At 43.5% G+C, this 22,833-nt stretch overlaps 1 protein-coding gene across 5 annotated transcripts in view; it reads right to left on the bottom strand.

Annotated features, from left to right (window-relative positions):
- The window catches only part of LOC106610913 (protein phosphatase, Mg2+/Mn2+ dependent, 1Ba), a 60,423-nt gene that overhangs the window by 27,230 nt on the left and 10,360 nt on the right, over nucleotides 1-22,833 (bottom strand). The window contains exon 1 of one of the 5 annotated variants that reach the window (XM_014210600.2): nucleotides 9,654-9,672. The exons of the other annotated variants lie outside the window; for them this stretch is intronic. The gene's annotated coding sequence lies outside the window, so the exon portion shown is untranslated. Of the gene's footprint in view, nucleotides 1-9,653; nucleotides 9,673-22,833 lie in introns of those variants that run through there. 5 annotated transcript variants of the gene reach the window in all.

Raw genomic sequence — 22,833 nt, 5'->3', positions numbered from 1 at the left:
AGCCTCCCTGGTTAAATAAAGGTGAAATAAAACAAAAGCACGTATATCCTACCAACGGGACACTAAAAACTAATATCATATGTTTCACCTAGTCGTGGCTGAACAACTACATTAAAAACATACAGCTGGCGGGTTATACACTATGGACAGGATAGAACAGCAGCCTCTGGTAAGACATGGGGCAGGGGCCTATGCAAATTTGTAAACAACAGCTGGTGCACAATTTCTAAGTCTTGAGGTTTTGCTCGCCTGAGGCAGAGTATCTCACGATAAGCTTTAGACCACATTATCTACCTAGAGAGTTTATCTGTATTTTTCGTTGCCGTCTACATACCACCTCAGACAGATGCTGGCACTAAAACTACACTCAATGAGCTGTAAGGAAAACACTCATCCAGAGGCGGCGCTCCTAGAGGCCGGGGACTTTAACGCAGGGAAACTTAAATCAGTTTAACCTCATTTCTATCAGCATGTTAACCTGTTATGGCTAGGGGGCAGTATTTTCACGGCTGGATAAAAAACGTACCCGATTTAATCTGATTATTACTCCTGCCCAGAAACTAGAATATGCATATAATTATTAGCTTTGGATAGAAAACACTCCAAAGTTTCTAAAACTGTTTGAATGGTGTCTGTGAGTATAACAGAACTCATATGGCAGGCCAAAACCTGAGAAGATTCTGTACAGGAAGTACCCTGTCTGACCATTTCTTTGCCTTCTTTGTCATCTCTATCCATTACAAAGGATCTCTGCTATTACGTGACACTTCCTACGGCTTCCATGGGCGCTCAGAGCCCGGGAAAAAGCTGAATGACGTAATTCAAAGCCCTGGCTGAAACACACGAACGCTTTTGCTAAGTGGTCTATCAGAGGACAAAGGGCTTAGGCGCGTGCACTGGCCGCCCCCGTCTTTCTGTTTTTCCCTCTATTTACCGAAAAGCAGATTCCCGGTCGGAATATTATCGCTTTTTTACGAGATAAATTGCATAAAAATTGATTTTAAACAGCAGTTGACATGCTTCGAAGTACGGTAATGGAATATTTAGAGTTTTTTTGTCATGAAATGCGCCATGCGCGCGATCCTGATTTACCATTTCGGATAGTGTCTAGAACGCACGAACTAAACGCCACTATTTGGATATAACGATGGATTATTTTGGACCAAACCAACATTTGTTATTGAAGTAGAAGTCCTGGGAGTGCATTCTGACGAAGACAACAAAAGGTAATCAAACTTTTATAATAGTAAATCTGATTTTGGTGAAGGCTAAACTTGCCGGGTGTCTAAATAGCTAGCCCGTGATGGCTGGGCTATGTACTTAGAATATTGCAAAATGTGCTTTCACCAAAAAGCTATTTTAAAAATCGGACATATCGAGTGCATAGAGGAGTTCTGTATCTATAATTCTTAAAATAATTGTTATGCTTTTTGTGAACGTTTATCGTGAGTAATTTAGTAAATTGTTAGTAAATTCCCCGGAACATGCATGTATTGTATAACATAATGTCCTAGGTGTGTCATCTGATGAAGATCATCAAAGGTTAGTGCTGCATTTAGCTGTCTTCTGGGTTTTTGTGACATTATATGCTAGCTTGAAAAATGGGTGTCTGATTATTTCTGGCTGGGTACTCTGCTGACATAATCTAATATTTTGCTTTCGCTGTAAAGCCTTTTTGAAATCGGACAGTGTGGTTAGATTAACGAGAGTCTTGTCTTTAAAATGCTGTAAAATAGTCATATGTTTGAAAAATTGAAGTTTTCGGATTTTAGAGGAATTTGTATTTCGCGCCACGCCCATCATTGGATATTGGAGCAGGTGTTCCGCTAGCGGAACGTCTAGATGTAAGAGGTTAAACGTGCAACCTGAGGGACAAAAACTCTAGACCACCTTTACTCCACAGAGACGCGTACAAAGCTCTCCCTCACCAACCATTTGGCAAATCTGACCATAATTCTATCCTCCTGATTCCTGCGTCAAGCAAAAATTAAAGCAGGAAGAAGCACCAGTGACTCAGTCTATAAAAAAAGTGGTCAGATGAAGCAGATGCTAAACTACAGGACAGTTTTGCTGGCAAAGACTGGAATATGTTTCGGGATTCTTCTGATGGCATTGAGGAGTACACCACATCAGTCACTGGCTTTATCAATAAGGACGTCGTCCCCAAAGTGAGTGTACGTACATACCCAAACCAGAAGCCAAGGATTACAGGCAACATCTGCACTGAGCTTAAGGGCAGAGCTGCCGCTTTCAAGGAGCGGGACTCTAACCCGGAAGCTTATAAGAAATCCCGCTATGCCCTCCGATGAACCATCAAACAGGCAAAGCATCAATACAGAACTAAGATCGAATAGTACTACACCGGCTCCGACGCTCGTCAGATGTGGCAGGGCTTGCAAACTATTACAGACTACAAAGGGAAGCACAGCCGAGAGCTGCCCAGTGACATGAGCCTACCAGAAGAGCTAAATAACTTATGTTCGCGTCGAGGCAAGTAACACTGAAACATGCATGAGAGCATCAGCGGTTCCGGGCGGCTATGTAATCACGGTCTCTGCAGCCGATGTGAGTAAGACCTAGGGTTGCACATTTTGGGGAATATTCAGAGGTGGAAACTTTGTGGGAATTACGGAAATATATGTAAATTAATATTACCATTTAAATACAGATGTTTTTGCATTGGCTATATTTACCATATCATATGGAGACAAACAAACCTTTTACCTTATCATAAGTAGACAAAACATGCATGTATTGTATAACATAATGTCCTAGGAGTGTCATCTGATGAAGATCAAAGGTTAGTGCTGCATTTAGCTGTGGTTTGGGTTTATGTGACATTATATGCTAGCTTGAAAAATGGGTGTCTGATTATTTCTGGCTGGGTACTCTGCTGACATAATCTAATGTTTTGCTTTCATTGTAAAGCCTTTTTGAAATCGGACAGTGTGTTTAGATTAACGAGAGTCTTGTCTTTAACCTCTTACATCTAGACGTTCCGCTAGCGGAACACCTGCTCCAATATCCAATGATAGGCGTGGCGCGAATGACAAATTCCTCAAAAATACAAAAACTTCTATTTTTCAAACATATGACTATTTCACAGCATTTTAAAGGCAAGACTCTCCTTTATCTAACCACACTGTCCGATTTCAAAAAGGCTTTACAGCGAAAGCAAAACATTAGATTATGTCAGCAGAGTACCAAGCCAGAAATAATCAGACACCCATTTTTCAAGCTAGCATATAATGTCACAAAAACCCAGAAGACAGCTAAATGCAGCACTAACCTTTGATGATCTTCATCAGATGACACACCTAGGACATTATACAATACATGCATGTTTTGTTCAATCAAGTTCATATTTATATCAAAAAACAGCTTTTTACATTAGCATGTGACGTTCAGAACTAGCATACCCCCCGCAAACTTCCGGGGAATTTGCTAACAATTTACTAAATTACTCACGAAAAACGTTCACAAAAAGCATAACAATTATTTTAAGAATTATAGATACAGAACTCCTCTATGCACTCGATATGTCCGATTTTAAAATAGCTTTTTGGTGAAAGCACATTTTGCAATATTCTAAGTACATAGCCCAGCCATCACGGGCTAGCTATTTAGACACCCGGCAAGTTTAGCACTCACCAATATCAGATTTACTATTATAAAAGTTTGATTACCTTTTGTTGTCTTCGTCAGAATGCACTCCCAGGACTGCTACTTCAATAACAAATGTTGGTTTGGTCCAAAATAATCCATCGTTATATCCGAATAGCGGCGTTTTGTTCGTGCGTCCCAGACACTATCCGAAATGGTAAATCAGGTTCGCTCGCATGGCGCAATTCGTGACAAAAAAAATCTAAACATTCCATTACCGTACTTCGAAGCATGTCAACCGCTGTTTAAAATCCATTTTTATGCCATTTCTCTCGTAAAAAAAGCGATAATATTCCGACCGGGAATGTCCATTTAGCTAAACAGAGGAAAGAAAACAAAGCTTTCGGTCGACGCGGGCACGAGCCTAAGCCCACAGTCCCTTGATCGGCCACTTGAGAAGTCTCACAGTACTGTAACCAGCCACTACCCAAACGCGCTACTTTGTTTCAGCCAGAGCCTGCAAAGCCACGATTCAGCGTTTTGCCGCCTTCTGAGAGCCTATGGCAGCCGTAGGAAGTGTCACGGGACAGCTAAGATCCTCACTCTTCAATAAACAGAGACAAGAAGAACAACACCTTGTCAGACAGGCCACTTCCTGCATGAAATCTTCAGGTTTTTGCCTGCCATATGAATTCTGTTATACTCACAGACACCATTCAAACAGTTTTTAAAACTTTAGGGTGTTTTCTATCCAAAGCCAATAATTATATGCATATTCTAGTTACTGGGCAGGAGTAGTAACCAGATTAAATCGGGTACGTTTTTTATCCAGCCGTGAAAATACTGCCCCCTAGCCATAACAGGTTAAAATGGTGTAAAATAGTCATATGTTTGAGAAATTGAAGTGGTAGCATTTCTAAGGTATTTGAATATCGCGCCACGGGATTCCACTGGCTGTTGAGTAGGTGGGACGATTTCGTCCCACATACACTAGAGAGGTTAAGGTAAACTGCCTAAATGACTACCGACCGGTAGCACTCATGTCTGTAGCCATGAAGTGCTTTGAAAGGTTGGTCATGGCTCACATCAACACCATTATCCCGAAAACCATAGACCCACTCCAATTTGCATACCGCCACAACAGATCCACAGATGACGCAATCTCTACTGCCCTTTCACACCTGGACAAAAGGAACACCTATGTGAGAATGCTTTTCACTGACTACAGCTCAGCGTTCAACACCATAGTGCCTTCAAAGCTCATCATTAAGCTAAGGAACCTGGGACTCAACACCTCCCTCTGCAACTGGATCCTGGACTTCCTGACGGGCCACCCCCAGGTGGTAAGGGTAGGTAACAACACATCTGCCACGCTGATCCTCAACACAGGGATGTCAAGGGTGCGTGCTCAGTCCCCTCCTGCACTCCCTGTTCACTCATGACTGCACGGCCAGGCATGACTCCAACACCCTATTAAGTTTGCCGATGACACAACAGTGGTAGGCCTGATCACCGACAACAATGAGCCAGCCTATAGGGAGGTCAGAGACTTGACCATGTAGTGCGAGGACAACAACCTCTCCCTCAACATGATCAAGACAAAGGAGATGATTGATGACTACAGGAAAAGGAGGTTCGAGCACACCCCCATTCTCATCGACATGGCTGTAGTGGACCAGGTTGAGAGTTCCTTAGCGTCCACATCATCAACAAACTAACATGGTCCAAGCACACCAAGACAGTCATGAAGAGGGCACGACAAAACCTATTCCCCCTCAGAAGCTGGAAAAGATTTGGCATGGGGCCTCAGATCCTCAAAAGGTTTTACAGCTGCACCGTCGAGAGCACCTTGACGGGTTGCATCACTGCCTGGTATGGCAACTGCTTGGCCTCCGACCACAAGGCACTACAGAGGGTAGTGCGTACGGCCCAGTACATTACCGTGGCCAAGCTTCCTGCCATCCAGGACCTCTATACCAGGCAGTGTCAGAGGAAGGTCCTAAAAATTGTTCATGACTCCAGCCACCCTAGTCATGGACTGTTCTCTCTGCTACTGCATGGCAAACGGTACCGGAGTGACAAGTCTAGGTCCAAGAGGCTTCTAAACAGTTTCTACCCCAAGCCATAAGACTCCTGAACAGCTAATCAAATGGCTAACCAGACTATTTGCATCCCCCCCTACACTGCTGCTAATCTGTTATCATCTATGCATAGTCACTTTAATAATTCCACCTGCATGTACATATTACCTCAATTTCCTCGACACCGGTGCCCCCGCACATTGACTCTATACCGGTACCCCCTGTACATAGTCCCGCTATTGTTAATTTACTTTTTAAATTATTTGTTATTCTTATCTTACTTTTATTTGTATTTTCTTAAAACTGTATTGGTTAAGGGCTTGTAAGTAAGCATTTCACTGAAAGGTCTACACCTGTTGTATTTGGCGCATGTGACAAATAAAATGTGATTTCATTTATTCTCATCTTGATAAACATACAGTTTCTGATATGAATTGTGTTCCCATACTCTAAGATGTTTCCTCTCTCCCACACAGAGAAAACCCTTGCAGAGGTCGGTTGCACTGCAGTGATGTAACCACAGGACTGCTCTAGCTCTGGGGCTGATGTCATGTGTTCCATCTCTATGGTTACTGGGCTTGGAGTGGCAGCCAAGTGGTTCCTATAGCAATGGGGAGCTCTAGCACTGCTGAACAGCAAACCCCTGACCATGCACTGTTTCTTCGCTTGAATGACAGGAGTTTTGTGGAAATAAACACTGAACACACACTCTTCAGTCGTCATCCCATTTCCCCTGATCCTGGTGTTTCAGTGTATTTGAACAACAGCACGAAGAGTAAGGTAATAACACTCCTCAGCTGGAATTCATGTCCCACCTCCCCCAATCATGATCCCTCAACAGAACATGTGAACCTCGACACAGCTTTCATCATTAAGTCACCTGAATATCCATGCATTAACCTGTTAGGGCTAGGGGGCAGTATTGACACGGCCGGATAAAAAACGTACCCGATTTAATCTGGTTACTACTCCTGCCCAGTAACTAGAATATGCATATAATTATTGGCTTTGGATAGAAAACACCCTAAAGTTTCTAAACCTGTTTGAATGGTGTCTGTGAGTATAACAGAACTCATATGGCAGGCAAAAACCTGAGAAGATTCCATGCAGGGAGTGGCCTGTCTGACAAGTTGTGTTTCATCTTGGCTCTTTTTATTGAAGACTGAGGATCATTGCAATAACGTGACACTTCCTACGGCTCCCATAGGCTCTCAGAGCCCGGGAAAAAGCTGAACGATATCGAGGCAGCCTCTGGCTAAAACACTTTATCGCGTTTGGCAAGTGGCCGATCAGGGTACGATGGGCTTAGGCGCGTGCCCGAGTCGACCGAATGCTTTATTTTCTTTCGTCTGTTTACCTAAACGCAGATTCCCGGTCGGAATATTATCGCTTTTTTATGAGAAAAATGGCATAAAAATAGATTTTAAACAGCGGTTGACATGCTTCGAAGTACGGTAATGGAATATTTAGAATTTTTTTGTCACGAATTGCGCCATGCTCGTCACCCTTATTTACCCTTTCGGATAGTGTCTTGAACGCACAAACAAAACGCCGCTGTTTGGATATAACTATGGATAATTTTGAACCAAACCAACATTTGTTATTGAAGTAGAAGTCCTGGGAGTGCATTCTGACGAAGACAGCAAAGGTAATAACATTCTTCTTATAGTAAATCTGACTTTGGTGAGTGCTAAACTTGCTGGGTGTCTAAATAGCTAGCCCTGTGATGCCGGGCTATCTACTGAGAATATTGCAAAATGTGCTTTCACCGAAAAGCTATTTTAAAATCGGACATATCGAGTGCATAGAGGAGTTCTGTATCTATAATTCTTAAAATAATTGTTATGCTTTTTGTGAACGTTTATCGTGAGTAATTTAGTAAATTCACCGGCAGTGTTCGGTGGGAATGCTAGTCACATGCTAATGTAAAAAGATGGTTTTTGATATATGAACTTGATTGAACAAAACATGCATGTATTGTATAACATAATGTCCTAGGGTTGTCATCTGATGAAGATCATCAAAGGTTAGTGCTACATTTAGCTGTGGTTTGGGTTTATGTGACATTATATGCTAGCTTGAAAAATGGGTGTCTGATTATTTCTGGCTGGGTACTCTGCTGACATAATCTAATGTTTTGCTTTCGTTGTAAAGCCTTTTTGAAATCGGACAGTGTGGTTAGATTAACGAGAGTCTTGTCTTTAAATAGCTGTAAAATAGTCATATGTTTGAGAAATTGAAGTTTTTGCATTTTTGAGGAATTTGAATAACGCGCCACGGGATTCCACTGGCTGTTGACTAGGTGGGACGATTTCGTCCCACATACCCTGCGAGAGGTTAAATTGTCATGCTCAGAGACATATCCCCAGGACAATGAAGAATAGCCTGCTTGGTGGGATTTATTGCCAAAGATGAATTTTGATTCAGGTCAGTCAGCCAGTCCGGCAGGGCAGTCAGTGACAGTCAGTGACGGCAGCTGTCAGTCAGTCAGCCAGCCAGTGAGGGCAGGGCATTCAGCCAGTGAGGGCAGGGCAGTCAGCCAGTGAGGGCAGGGCAGTCAGCCAGTGAGGGCAGGGCAGTCAGCCAGTGAGGGCAGGGCAGTCAGCCAGTGAGGGCAGGGCAGTCAGCCAGTGACGGGCAGGTCGGGCGGTCAGCCAGTGACGGGCAGGTCGGGCGGTCAGCCAGTGACGGGCAGGTCGGGCGGTCAGCCAGTGACGGGCAGGTCGGGCGGTCAGCCAGTGACGGGCGGTCAGCCAGTGACGGGCAGGTCGGGCGGTCAGCCAGTGACGGCGGGCCCGGGCGGTCAGTCAGTGACGGGTAGGTCGGGCGGTCAGTCAGTGACGGGCGGGCAGTGACGGGCAGGTCGGGCGGTCAGTCAGTCAGTGACGGGCAGGTCGGGCGGTCAGTCAGTCAGTGACGGGCAGGTCGGGCGGTCAGTCAGTCAGTGACGGGCAGGTCAGTCAGTCAGTCAGTGACGGGCAGGTCAGTCAGTCAGTCAGTGACGGGCAGGTCAGTCAGTCAGTCAGTGACGGGCAGGTCAGTCAGTCAGTCAGTGACGGGCAGGTCAGTCAGTCAGTCAGTGACGGGCAGGTCAGTCAGTCAGTGACGGGCAGGTCAGTCAGTCAGTGACGGGCAGGTCAGTCAGTCAGTCAGTGAGGGCAGGGTCTTGGCAGAGGGCGCAGAGCAGGCCCAGCTGCCGTACAGTGGAGCTCTGTTCGCTTTGTGCACACGCCCCTCTCGTTATTTAACCTCTTGGGGCTAGGTGGGACGCTAGCGTGCCACCCGTGGTGCACTCCATCAACAGCAGGTGCATTTCAAGAGCGGCAAATTTGAATCCAAATAAATGTCAAAATTCAAATTTTTCAAAAATACAACTATGTTACACCATTTGAAAGATAAACATCTCCTTAATCTAACCACGTTTTACGATTTCAAAAAGGTTTTACGGCGAAAGCATACATTTAGAGTATGTTAGGACAGTACATTTACAAGAGTTGTGTGTAATGTTTTGTCAAGTCAAAGACAGGGTCACCAAAACCATAAAACCAGCTAAAATGATGCACTAACCTTTTACAATCTCCATCAGATGACACTCCTAGGACATTATGTTAGACAATGCATGCATTTTTAGTTCTATCAAGTTCATATTTATATCCAAAAACAGCGTTTTACTATGGCATTGATGTTGAGGAAATCGTTTCCCTCCAATAACCGGCAGTCAAGTCAGCGTCAGAAATTAAATAATTAAAATTAGAAAACATTGGTAAAATATTATATTGCCATTTAAAGAATTATAGATTTACATCTCTTGAACGCAATCAACTTGCCAGATTTAAAAATAACCTTACTGGGAAATCACACTTTGCAATAATCTGAGCACTGCGCCCAGAAAAATACGCGTTGCGATACAGACTAGACGTCATGTTGGGGAGATCTAAAATCGAAAATACTATGTAAATAATCCATTACCTTTGATTCTCTTCATCAGATGTCACTTCCAGGTATCACAGGTCCATAACGAATGTAGTTTTGTTCAAAAAAGCTCATCATTTATGTCCAAAAATCTCCGTCTCGTTAGCACATGATGTAAGCCAGCCGGACTTCTCGTCATGAACGAGGGGAAAAAATATATTTCCGTTCGTTCAAACATGTCAAACGTTGTATAGCATAAATCATTAGGGCCTTTTTTAACCAGAACATGAATAATATTCAAGGTGGACGAATGCATACTCTTATATAACGTATTGGAACGAGGGTACCCAAGATGAACTCGCGCGCAAGGTGTCTAATGGGCCATCATCGTTCCATGGCTCTTGTTCGGTCAGATCTCCCTCCAGAAGACTCAAAACACTTTGTAAAGGCTGGTGACATCTAGTGGAAGCAATAGGAAGTGCCAAAATATTCCTAAACCCCTGTGTTTTTCAATGGGATAGGTTTAAAGTCAATACAACACATCAGGTATCCACTTCCTGTCAGAAAATGTCTCAGGGTTTTGCCTGCCAAATGAGTTCTGTTATACTCACAGACACCATTCAAACAGTTTTAGAAACTTTAGAGTGTTTTCTATCCATATATAATAAGTATATGCATATTCTAGTTACTGGGTAGGATTAGTAACCAGATTAAATCGGGTACATTTTTTTTATCCAGACGTGCAAATGCTGCCCCCTAGACCCAACAGGTTAAGGAGAAATGAAAGAAATGTCATTATGTCAGTGCTGGACCAGAGGGCTGGGCCGGGCAGGGTGAGCCGAACTGGGGCTGGCTACAGGACAGGGTCCACCTTGAGGCCCTGCTGAGGGATTATGACTGAGCCTTGGTACTAAGAGGGCAATTTCAGCATAGGAAAGGATGAAACAGCATCTGTGCCACCAGTAAGTACAGATAGTACCGTTAGTATAAACCCTCTCGCACGGTCCCCGCAGCCGGACAACTTTCTCATGGCTTCTGGAGGGAAACGCTGTAGGAATGCTCAACCGGTGTCGCTTATTCAGCCGACAGAAACTTTCAACTGGTTCTCCCCATTAAGCGAGTCGGAGTCGGAGGCCGAGACTTCTCTGGTCTCTACTCCTCCCGTTGTGGGGTCTGAGACGCCGAAGGCTCCCACCTTTAGCTCTGACAAATTGAAAACCCTAGTCATTGGCGACTCCATTACCCGCAGTATTAGACTAAAAACGAATCATCCAGAGATCATACACCGTTTACCAGGGGGCAGGGCTACCGACGTTAAGGCTAATCTAAAGACGGTGCTGGCTAAAGCTAAAACTGGCGAGTGTAGAGAGTATAGAGATATTGTTATCCACGTCGGCACCAACGATGTTAGGATGAAAAAGTCAGAGGTCACCAAGCGCAGCATAGCTTCAGCGGGTAAATCAGCTAGAAAGATGTGTCGGCATCGATTAATTGTCTCTGGCCCCCTCCCAGTTAGGGGGAGTGATGAGCTCTACAGCAGAGTCTCACAACTCAATCGCTGGTTGAAAACTGTTTTCTGCCCCTCCCAAAAGATAGAATTTGTAGAAAATTGGCCCTCTTTCTGGGACTCACCCACAAACAGGACCAAGCCTGGCCTGTTGAGGAGTGACGGACTCCATCCTAGCTGGAGGGGTGCTCTCATCTTATCTACGAACATAGACAGGGCTCTAACTCCTCTAGCTCCACAATGAAATAGGGTGCAGGCCAGGCAGCAGGCTGTTAGCCAGCCTGCCAGCTTAGTGGAGTCTGCCACTAGCACAGTCAGCGTAGTCAGCTCAGCTTTCCCCATTGAGACCGTGTCTGTGCCTCGATCTAGGTTGGGCAAAATTAAAAATGGCGGTGTTCGCTTTAGCAATCTCACTAGTATAAAGACCTCCTCCATTCCTGCCATTATTGAAAGAGATTGTGATACCTCACATCTCAAAATTGGGTTACTTAATGTTAGATCCCTCACTTCCAAGGCAGTTATAGTCAATGAACTAATCACTGATCATAATCTTGATGTGATTGGCCTGACTGAAACATGGCTTAAGCCTGATGAATTTACTGTGTTAAATGAGGCCTCACCCCCTGGTTACACTAGTGACCATACCCCCCGTGCATCCGGCAAAGGCGGAGGTGTTGCTAACATTTACGATAGCAAATTTCAATTTACAAAAAAAAAAATAATAATGACGTTTTCGTCTTTTGAGCTTCTAGTCATGAAATCTATGCAGCCTACTCACTCACTTTTTATAGCTACTGTTTACAGGCCTCCTGGGCCATATGCAGTGTTCCTCACCGAGTTCCCTGAATTCCTATCGGATCTTGTAGTCATAGCAGATAAAGTCACCAAAAATTAGAATATTAACATTCACATGGAAAAGTCCACAGACCCACTCCAAAAGGCTTTCGGAGCCATCATCGACTCAGTTGGTTTTGTCCAACATGTCTCTGCACCTACTCACTGCCACAGTCATACTCTGGACCTAGTTTTGTCCCATGGAATAAATGTTGTGGATCTTAATGTTTTTCCTCATAATCCTGGATTATCGGACCACCATTTTATTGCGTTTGCAATCGCAACAAATAATCTGCTGAGACCCCAACCAAGGAGCATTAAAAGTCGTGCTATAAATTCTCAGACAACCCAAAGATTCCTTGATGCCCTTCCAGACTCCCTCTGCCTACCCAAGGATGTCAGAGGACAAAAATCAGTTAACCACCTAACCGAGGAACTCAATTTAACCTTGCGCAATACCCTAGATGCAGTTGCACCCCTAAAAATTAAAACATCTGTCATAAGAAACTAGCTCCCTGGTATACAGAAAATACACGAGCTCTGAAGCAAGCTTCCAGAAAATTGGAACGGAAATGGCGCCACACCAAACTGGAAGTCTTCCGACTACCTTGGAAAGACAGTACCGTGCAGTATCGAAGAGCCCTCACTGCTGCTCGATCATCCTATTTTTCCAACTTAATTGAGGAAAATAAGAACAATCCGAAATTTCTTTTTGATACTGTCGCAAAGCTAACTAAAAAGCAGCCTTCGCAAATGGAGGATGGCTTTCACTTCAGCAGTAATAAATTTATGAACTTCTTTGAGGAAAAGATCATGATCATTAGAAAGCAAATTACGGACTCCTCTTTAAATCTGGGTATTCCTCCAAAGCTCCATTGTCCTGAGTCTACACAACTCTGCCAGGACCTAGGATCAAGGGAGATACTAAAGTGTTTTAGTACTATATCTCTTGACACAATGACGAAAATAATCATGGCCTCCAAACCCTCAAGCTGCATACTGGACCCTATTCCAACTAAACTACTGAAAGAGCTGCTTCCTGTGCTTGGCCCTCCTATGTTGAACCTAATAAACGGCTCTCTATCCACCGGATGTGTACCAAGCTCACTAAAAGTGGCAGTAATAAAGCCTCTCTTGAAAAAGCCGAATCTTGACCCACAAATTATAAAAAACGAATCGGCCTATATCGAATCTTCCATTTTTCTCAAATTTTAGAAAAAGCTGTTGCACAGCAACTCACTGCCTTCCTGAAGACAAACAATGTATACGAAACGCTTCAGTCTGGTTTTAGACCCCATCATAGCACTGAGACTGCACTTGTGAAGGTGGTAAATGACCTTTTAATGACGTCAGACCGAGGCTCTGCATCTGTCCTCGTGCTCCTAGATCTTAGTGCCGCTTTTGATACCATCGATCACCACATTCTTTTGGAGAGATTGGAAACCCAAATTGGTCTACATGGACAAGTTCTGGCCTGGTTTAGATCTTATCTGTCGGAAAGATATCAGTTTGTCTCTGTGAATGGTTTGTCCTCTGACAAATCAATTGTAAATTTCGGTGTTCCTCAAGGTTCCGTTTTAGGACCACTATTGTTTTCACTATATATTTTACCTCTTGGGGATGTCATTCGAAAACATAATGTTAAATTTCACTGCTATGCGGACGACACACAGCTGTACATTTCAATGAAACATGGTCAAGCCCCAAAATTGCCCTCGCTAGAAGCCTGTGTTTCAGACATAAAGAAGTGGATGGCTGCAAACTTTCTACTTTTAAACTCGGACAAAACAGAGATGCTTGTTCTAGGTCCCAAGAAACAAAGAGATCTTCTGTTGAATCTGACAATTAATCTGGATGGTTGTACAGTCGTCTCAAATAAAACTGTGAAGGACCTCGGCGTTACTCTGGACCCTGATCTCTCTTTTGATGAACATATCAAGACTGTTTCAAGGACAGCTTTTTTCCATCTACGTAACATTGCAAAAATCAGAAACTTTGTCCAAAAATGACGCAGAAAAATGTATCCATGCTTTTGTTACTTCTAGGCTGGACTACTGCAATGCTCTACTTTCCGGCTACCCGGATAAAGCACTAAACAAACTTCAGTTAGTGCTAAATACGGCTGCTAGAATCCTGACTAGAACCAAAAGTTTGATCATATTACTCCAGTGCTAGCCTCCCTACACTGGCTTCCTGTTAACCTCTATGGGCTAGGTGGGACGCTAGCGTGCCACCCGTGGTGCACTCCATCAACAGCAGGTGCATTTCAAGAGCGGCAAATTTGAATCCAAATAAATGTCAAAATTCAAATTTTTCAAACATACAACTATTTTACACCCTTTGAAAGATAAACATCTCCTTAATCTAACCACGTTTTACGATTTCAAAAAGGTTTTACGGCGAAAGCATAAATTTAGAGTAAGTTAGGACAGTACATTTACAAGAGTTGTGTGTAATGTTTTGTCAATTCAAAGACAGGGTCACCAAAACCATAAAACCAGCTAAAATGATGCACTAACCTTTTACAATCTCCATCAGATGACACTCCTAGGACATTATGTTAGACAATGCATGCATTTTTAGTTCTATCAAGTTCATATTTATATCCAAAAAACAGCGTTTTACTATGGCATTGATGTTGAGGAAATCGTTTCCCTCCAATAACCGGCAGTCAAGTCAGCGTCACAAATTAAATAATTAAAATTAGAAAACATTGGTAAAATATTATATTGTCATTTAAAGAATTATAGATTTACATCTCTTGAACGCAATCAACTTGCCAGATTTAAAAATAACCTTACTGGGAAATCACACTTTGCAATAATCTGAGCACTGCGCCCAGAAAAATACGCGTTGCGATACAGACTAGACGTCATGTTGGGGAGATCTAAAATCGAAAATACTATGTAAATAATCCATTACCTTTGATTCTCTTCATCAGATGTCACTTCCAGGTATCACAGGTCCATAACGAATGTACTTTTGTTCAAAAAAGCTCATCATTTATGTCCAAAAATCTCCGTCTTGTTAGCACATGATCTAAGCCAGCCGGACATCTCGTCATGAACGAGGGGAAAAAATATATTTACGTTCGTTCAAACATGTCAAACGTTGTATAGCATAAATCATTAGGGCCTTTTTTAACCAGAACATGAATAATATTCAAGGTGGACGAATGCATACTCTTTTATAACGTATTGGAACGAGGGTACCCAACATGAACTCGCGCGCCAGGTGTCTAATGGGACATCATCGTTCCATGGCTCTTGTTCGGTCAGATCTCCCTCCAGAAGACTCAAAACACTTTGTAAAGGCTGGTGACATCTAGTGGAAGCAATAGGAAGTGCCAAAATATTCCTCAGCCCCTGTGTTTTTCAATGGGATAGGTTTAAAGTCAATACAACACATCAGGTATCCACTTCCTGTCAGAAAATGTCTCAGGGTTTTGCCTGCCAAATGAGTTCTGTTATACTCACAGACACCATTCAAACAGTTTTAGAAACTTTAGAGTGTTTTCTATCCATATATAATAAGTATATGCATATTCTAGTTACTGGGTAGGATTAGTAACCAGATTAAATCGGGTACATTTTTTTATCCAGACGTGCAAATGCTGCCCCCTAGCCCTAACAGGTTAAGGCAAGGGCTGATTTCAAGGTTTTACTGCTAACCTACAAAGCATTACATGGGCTTGCTCCTACCCATCTTTCCGATTTGGTCCTGCCATACATACCTACACGTACGCTACGGTCACAAGACGCAGGCCTCCTAATTGTCCCTAGAATTTCTAAGCAAACGGCTGGAGGTAGGGCTTTCTCCTATAGAGCTCCATTTTTATGGAATGGTCTGCCTACCAATGTGAGAGACGCAGACTCAGTCTCAACCTTTAAGTCTTTACTGAAGACTTATCTCTTCAGTAGGTCCTATGATTAAGTATAGTCTGGCCCAGGAGTGTGAAGGTGAACGGAAAGGCTGGAGCAACGAACCGCCCTTGCTGTCTCTGCCTTGCCGGTTCCCCTCTTTCCACTGGGATTCTCTGCCTCTAACCCTTTTACAGGGGCTGAGTCACTGGCTTACTGGTGTTCTTCCATACCGTCCATGGGAGGGGTGCGTCACTTGAGTGGGTTGAGTCACTGACGTGGTCTTCCTGTCTGGGTTGGCGCCCCCCCTTGGGTTGTGCCGTGGCGGAGATCGTTGTGGGCTATACTCAGCGTTGTCTTAGGACGGTAAGTTGGTGGTTGGAGACATCCCTCTAGTGGTGTGGGGGCTGTGCTTTGGCAAAGTGGGTGCGGTTATATCCTGCCTGTTTGGCCCTGTCCGGGGGTATCATCGGATGGGGCCACAGTGTCTTCTGATCCCTCCTGTCTCAGCCTCCAGTATTTATGCTGCAGTAGTTTATGTGTCGGGGGGCTAGGGTCAGTCTGTTACATCTGGAGTATTTCTCTTGTCTTATCCGGTGTCCTGTGTGAATTTAAATATGCTCTCTCTAATTCTCTCTTTCTGTCTTTCTCTCGGAGGACCTGAGCCCTAGGACCATGCCTCAGGACTACCTGGTATGATGACTCCTTGCTGTCCCCAGTCCACCTGGCCGTGCTGCTGCTCCAGTCTCAACTGTTCTGCCTGCGGCTATGGAACCCTGACCTGTTCACCGGACGTGCTTGTTGCACCCTCGACAACTACTATGATTATTATTATTTGACCATGCTGGTCATTTATGAACATTTTAACATCTTGACCATGTTCTGTTATAATATCCACCCTGCACAGCCAGAAGAGGACTGGCCACCCCTCATAGCCTGGTTCCTCTCTAGGTTTCTTCCTAGGTTTTTGGCCTTTCTAGGGAGTTTTTCCTAGGGAGTTTTTCCTAGCCACCGTGCTTCTTTCACATGCATTGCTTGCTTTTTGGGGTTTTAGGCTGGGTTTCTGTACAGCACTTTGAGATAGCAGCTGATGTACGAAGGGCTATATAAATACATTTGATTTGATTTTGATTTAAGAGCACCCTTAATAGGATTAACCTGTTGGGGCTAGGGGGCAGTATTTTCACGGCTGGATAAAAAAACGTACCCGATTTAATCTGGTTACTAATCCTACCCAGTAACTAGAATATGCATATACTTATTATATATGGATAGAAAACACCCTAAAGTTTCTAAAACTGTTTGAATGGTGTCTGTGAGTATAACATAACTCATTTGGCAGGCAAAACCCTGAGACATTTTCTGACAGGAAGTGGATACCTGATGTGTTGAATTACCTTTAAGCCTATGCCATTGAAACACACAGGGGTTGATTAATGTTTTGGCACTTCCTATTGCTTCCACTAGATGTCACCAGCCTTTACAAAGTGTTTTGAGTCTTTTACTGTGAGATCTGACCGAACAAGAGCCATGGAACGGTGATGGCCGATTAGACTCTGGCGCGCGAGTTCATGTTGGGTACCCTCGTTCCAATACGTTATAAAAGAGAATGCATTCGTCCACCTTGAATATTATTCATGTTCTGGTTAAAAAAGGCACTAATGATTTATGCTATACAACGTTTGACATGTTTGAACGAACGTAAATATATATTTTTCCCCTCGTTCATGACGAGAAGTCCGGCGGAATTAGATCATGTGCTAACAACACAGAGCTTTTTGGACATAAATGATGAGCTTTTTTGAACAAAACTACATTCGTTATGGACCTGGGATTCCTGGAAGTGACATCTGATGAAGAGAATCAAAGGTAATGGATTATTTACATAGTATTTTCGATTTTAGATCTCTCCAACATGGCCGTTTGTCTGTATAGCAAAGCGTATTTTTCTGGGCGCAGTGCTCAGATTATTGCAAAGTGTGATTTCCCAGTAAGGTTATTTTTAAATCTGGCAAGTTGATTGCGTTCAAGAGATGTAAATCTATAATTCTTTAAAATGACAATATAATATTTTACCAATGTTTTCTAATTTTAATTATTTAATTTGTGGTGCTGACTTGACTGCCGGTTATTGGAGGGAAATGATTTCCTGAACATCAACGCCATAGTAAACCGCTGTTTTTGGATATAAATATGAACTTGATAGAACTAAAAATGCATTTATTGTCTAACATAATGTCCTAGGAGTGTCATCTGATGGAGATTGTAAAAGGTTAGTGCATCATTTTAGCTGGTTTTATGGTTTTGGTGACGCCTGTCTTTGAATTGACAAAACATTACACACAGCTATTGTCAATGTACTCTCCTAACATAATCTAACTTTATGCTTTCGCCGTAAAACCTTTTTGAAATCGGACAACGTGGTTAGATTAAGGAGATGTTTATCTTTCAAAGGGTGTAAGATAGTTGTATGTTTGAAAAATTTGAATTTTGACATTTATTTGGTTTCAAATTTGCCGCTCTTGAAATGCACCTGCTGTTGATAGGGTGCACCACGGGTGGCACGCTAGCGTCCCACATAGCCCCAAGAAGTTAATGAAGTCATGATGCAAAATAAGTCTCTCACAGTATAGGGAGAATTCCCTCTTCTATACACCCTGGTCTTTTCATTCCCACTCCCTAAACAAGCCCAATCACATGCCCATCACATCCCCACCAGGGTCATGCAGACCTAGGCCAATGACATTTATAACTAACCCAAGATAGTTAATTTGTGACGTTCTTAAATGGGAGCAAATGAAGCAGTGGGCAGAACAAGCAAGGTGGGCAGAGCCAAGCACGAGCTAGTGAGATCCTATTGGCCCGTTCTAGCATGTACTTGCATATTTCCATTAGAGAACCCATTCTCTGAGGTGCGAGTGTGCAATAACTCAAAATCACCCTAACACTCACAACTTTGGAAAACGGTCACATCTACAAAACTATATTGCGATAGGGCTTTTCTTGAAATGAGAAAATCAGCAGAATGTCGGCCGAGTGCCATCTCGCCTCATATTCTACCACTGCCAGCCACTGGGCTTCCTCTCATCACCATAGGTGGGGAGTGGAAATTCCAACCGGATGCTTCACATTTATACATCCGGTGAAACAGTCTCCTTGTTCTATCTGCACCTAGGAGATAGTTCTATACCATATTACGGGAATCCATTGTAAACAGAAGATAAACAGAGGTGTTGCCAAGCAACTATCAAGCTTGCATGGCATCATCCAGACTAGCAGTACCATCAACACCATGTGATGTGACAGTGAGCGCATCCCATGACGAGACAGGGCCACGAGTGACCCACATCCAGCTCCCATCCCCTGGGGTGGCAGGCACACGAAGGGTTCCAAGATATGGAGAAGGACCTCATAATAGACCTTGTTGGGTTGCGGTCCATTATCCATGACTTTGTCGTTATGTGTTGGTCCCTCTTCAAGCGGTAAAGTTCCAGTCCATTTCCTTGGTGCAGGCACATCTTACGACCCATGAACTGGGGTAGACCAGACCGTAAACATGGAATTGTTTAACCCCCCTCTGACAGTGACTGTGGATTCTGACTGAACTACTGAGAGACATTCTGCTGAAGTCATGGATTGACAGCGTTTGGGATAGTTCAGTTTCTCTCTATTTCCTCTGAGTCACATCACGTCTGTGCTGTTTTCTTGCCTGCTCCGTCTGTTCAACTCACCCAGCCAGCACTCATGTCACAGCCATTCAAATGCACCACCTCAGCCATCCCTCTCATTCAAATCATCCACCACATATCTCTCCCAAATCGGTCCCAAGAGAACAATAGACATTCACTGTGTGCCGTACCCAGACAAACCCACAGCAAACACGGCAAACACATCCTCTTGTGTCATTGACAGCAGGAATGTTAAGGGATCATGTTCTGGTTCTCCAGGAACCTATCAGAACAAGGAGCATCTTTAAAATGTCCACTTCCTCACTAGAATTGGGAGAAGAAGCCAAAATCTCCAGACCGTTTTACACGGGACAAAGGGACTTCAGAGAGTCTTAAAAAGGTAGCTATACTGAGGTAGCATAGGCCCACCCACTTGGCAACTAGGCCCACCCAATGGGGAGCCAGGGTCAGCCAGTCAGAATGAGTTTTTACCCACAAAAAGGGCTTTATTAAAAGACAGAAATACTCCTATCACCCTCCCCTCTCAGACAATGGCACAGGTGAAGAAGCCAGATGTGTAGGTCCTGCGCTGGCGTGGTCACAAGTGGTCTGCGGTTGCGAGTCCTCTAAAGTTCTCTAAAACGACGTTGGAGGCAGCTTATGGTAGAGAAATGGACATTAAATTCTTGCAACAGCTCTGGTGGACGGTCCTGCAGTCAGCATGCCAATTACACGCTTCCTCAAAACTTCAGACATATGTGGCAGTGTTGTGTGAAATAACTGCACATTTTAAAGTGGCATTATTGTCAGGCACAAGGTGCACATGTGTAAGGATCATGACATTTAATCAGCTTCTTGATGTGCCACACCTGTCAGGTGGATGGATTCTTTTGGCAAAGGAGAAATGCTCACTAACAGTGATATAAACAAATGTGTGCACAAAATTTGAGAGAAATAAACTATGACCTGTTCACCAGATTTATCTGCTGCTCCAGTTTCAACTGTTCTGCCTGCGGCTATGGAACCCTGACCTGTTCAACGGACGTGCTAACTTGTCCCGGACCTGCTGTTTTCGACTCTCTCTCTACCGCACCTGCTGTCTCGAACTCTGAATGATCGGCTATGAAAAGCCACCTGACATTTACTCCTGAGGTGCTGACCTGTTGCACCCTCTACAACCACTGTGATTATTATTTGACCCTGCTGGTCATCTATGAATGTTTGAACATCTTGGTCATGTACTGTTATAATCTCCACCCAGCACAGCCAGAAGAGGACTGACCACCCCTCATAGCCTGGTTCCTCTAGATTTCTTCTTAGGTTCCTGCCTTCCTAGGGAGTTTTTCCTAGCCACCATGCTTCTACACCTGCATTGCTTGCTGTTTGGGGTTTTAGGCTGGGTTTCTGTATAGCACTTGTGACATCAGCTGATGTAAAAAGGGCTTTATAAATACATTTGATTGATTGACTTTACATGTTACGTTTATATTTGGTAAACTACTCAATGGGTCCATGCAGTGCCAGATCAGCCTCTGATTGAAAAGCGGCCAGCGCAAAGGGATGGATGAATGGCACTGCTCTTCCCTAGGCATGCATTGAGGTCAATGGGAGACTAGCCTAACTGAAAATTCGATGTAGATGGATGTTAGGATTGGTGTAGTCAGACCCACCATTGAATACCACTAAGAACAGAAAAAGTAAGGAGAAGTAAAAGGTGGGCAGACAGATAAGGCTGCATGGCACTGTGGGGGTTGTGTACTGTTAAGGCATATATTATGACGACATTGTAAGGTTGTTTGTTTGTTTTGGACTTCGGTGACGGCTTTTTCGGCTGTTCGGGCACGACAATTTTTTCCGAGGCAAACCTAAGTTCGGAGCCAAAGTCTATGCCCATTCATCGGTGATTGGTCAACAGTAGGGATTCTTCAATAAAGTATTTGTTGTCTTTCAACGAGAGACGACTTGTTGTCATGCACATTTTTTTCATTGAGAAATACTACACCAAACATCTTAGTTCAATGTAAAATTGCGTGACTAAGATCTCTGCAAAAACGTCAAATATTTATGACGTAGATTTATTGTGACCATTTTGAGGAAGTGTATACTGACTAGGACATCTCGAGATGGACAAACAGTACTATTGCCACTGTTTTCTAGTTTTCAAGCTAACGTCGGCTAGCTGCCAGCTGAACTGAAGGATGCTGACGCCTTTAGCCTAATTGATGGGAATCAAAGCCTTTTTTCCCCCAACAGAGCAAACACATCATCCTAAGATGGAGAGTGCCATTTCTAAATCCTGAGTCAGTCCTACAAAACAAACACCTCTTCAGGCTACTGAGTAGCCTAATCATGAAATCGTAGTCTGGCCTTAGATGAAGATTGGATACTAAAGTCATCATCCACAAATAGGCCTATACACACATGCACAAGCAAATCCACAGTCAAACATCTCACACTGACTGAACTACTCCCAGTGGTTCAGTCAAAAGAGTTCCCAGGAATGACCGGGCCAGAGGCGTGTTTCTCTCATCTCTCTGGAACCATTTCAACTGAATTTTAGATGGAATGTTGTTCTGAGGGCAAAAAGTAAAACCAACAATTCTAATAATTATTATCTTTGGGAGAGCTTGGGTCTTCACTGCGAAAGGGTGTGAATATCAGAGTGACTCTGCACACCAACCCAAATTGCACATACAACACACATATGCATAGGTGGCGCAAAACCCTCAAAGCAAATTAACACACTGCATGTGTTCAGTTATCCACTTTATATTGATTGAGTTCAGTTATCTGGCCTCTCCTGACCCGTTCAGTCCCTTTCCCCACAGATACCCTGTTCAACGTTACCAGTGACCCAGCACTGGACACTTATTTAGGTGTCATTCTGAGCCCTCCAGTCAACAGTGTGCTGACATCTGGACAGGGGAGACAGGGTTTATCACTCAGAGGAAAGGATAGAGAGCCAGCCAGAGTGGAGCAATTCACGGTTGACACCATTTCTGTTGGTGACATCATTAACGGTCACGTCAGTCAGTAATTGGTTCCCAAATGTTTTTGCACCATGACCCGGCTGAAGCCTTTCATATTTTCTTGTGACCCATCCAATAAACATCTAATATTTTTGGCCACGACCAAAAACGCATTTGCAGACACCGAATTCAACAGGACTCATGGTTCACGGTGGTTCACATACATTTGATACTGCCATCCCACATTGTTTATGAAAATGTATAACACTCCAAAATATACCATAACCCTAAAGATCTTTATTTATTAAATGCATTTAAGTTGTGTTCCTGAGTGTGACACTCAGGAACATAGGCATAAAACTCAACATACTATGACTTCATTACTGACACAGAAACACA

The sequence above is a fragment of the Salmo salar genome, chromosome ssa01 (assembly GCF_905237065.1).
Source record: "Salmo salar chromosome ssa01, Ssal_v3.1, whole genome shotgun sequence".
Lineage (NCBI taxonomy): Eukaryota > Metazoa > Chordata > Actinopteri > Salmoniformes > Salmonidae > Salmo > Salmo salar.
Note: the sequence above shows the minus strand (reverse complement) of the source record. Positions and strands in the feature narration are given on the sequence as shown.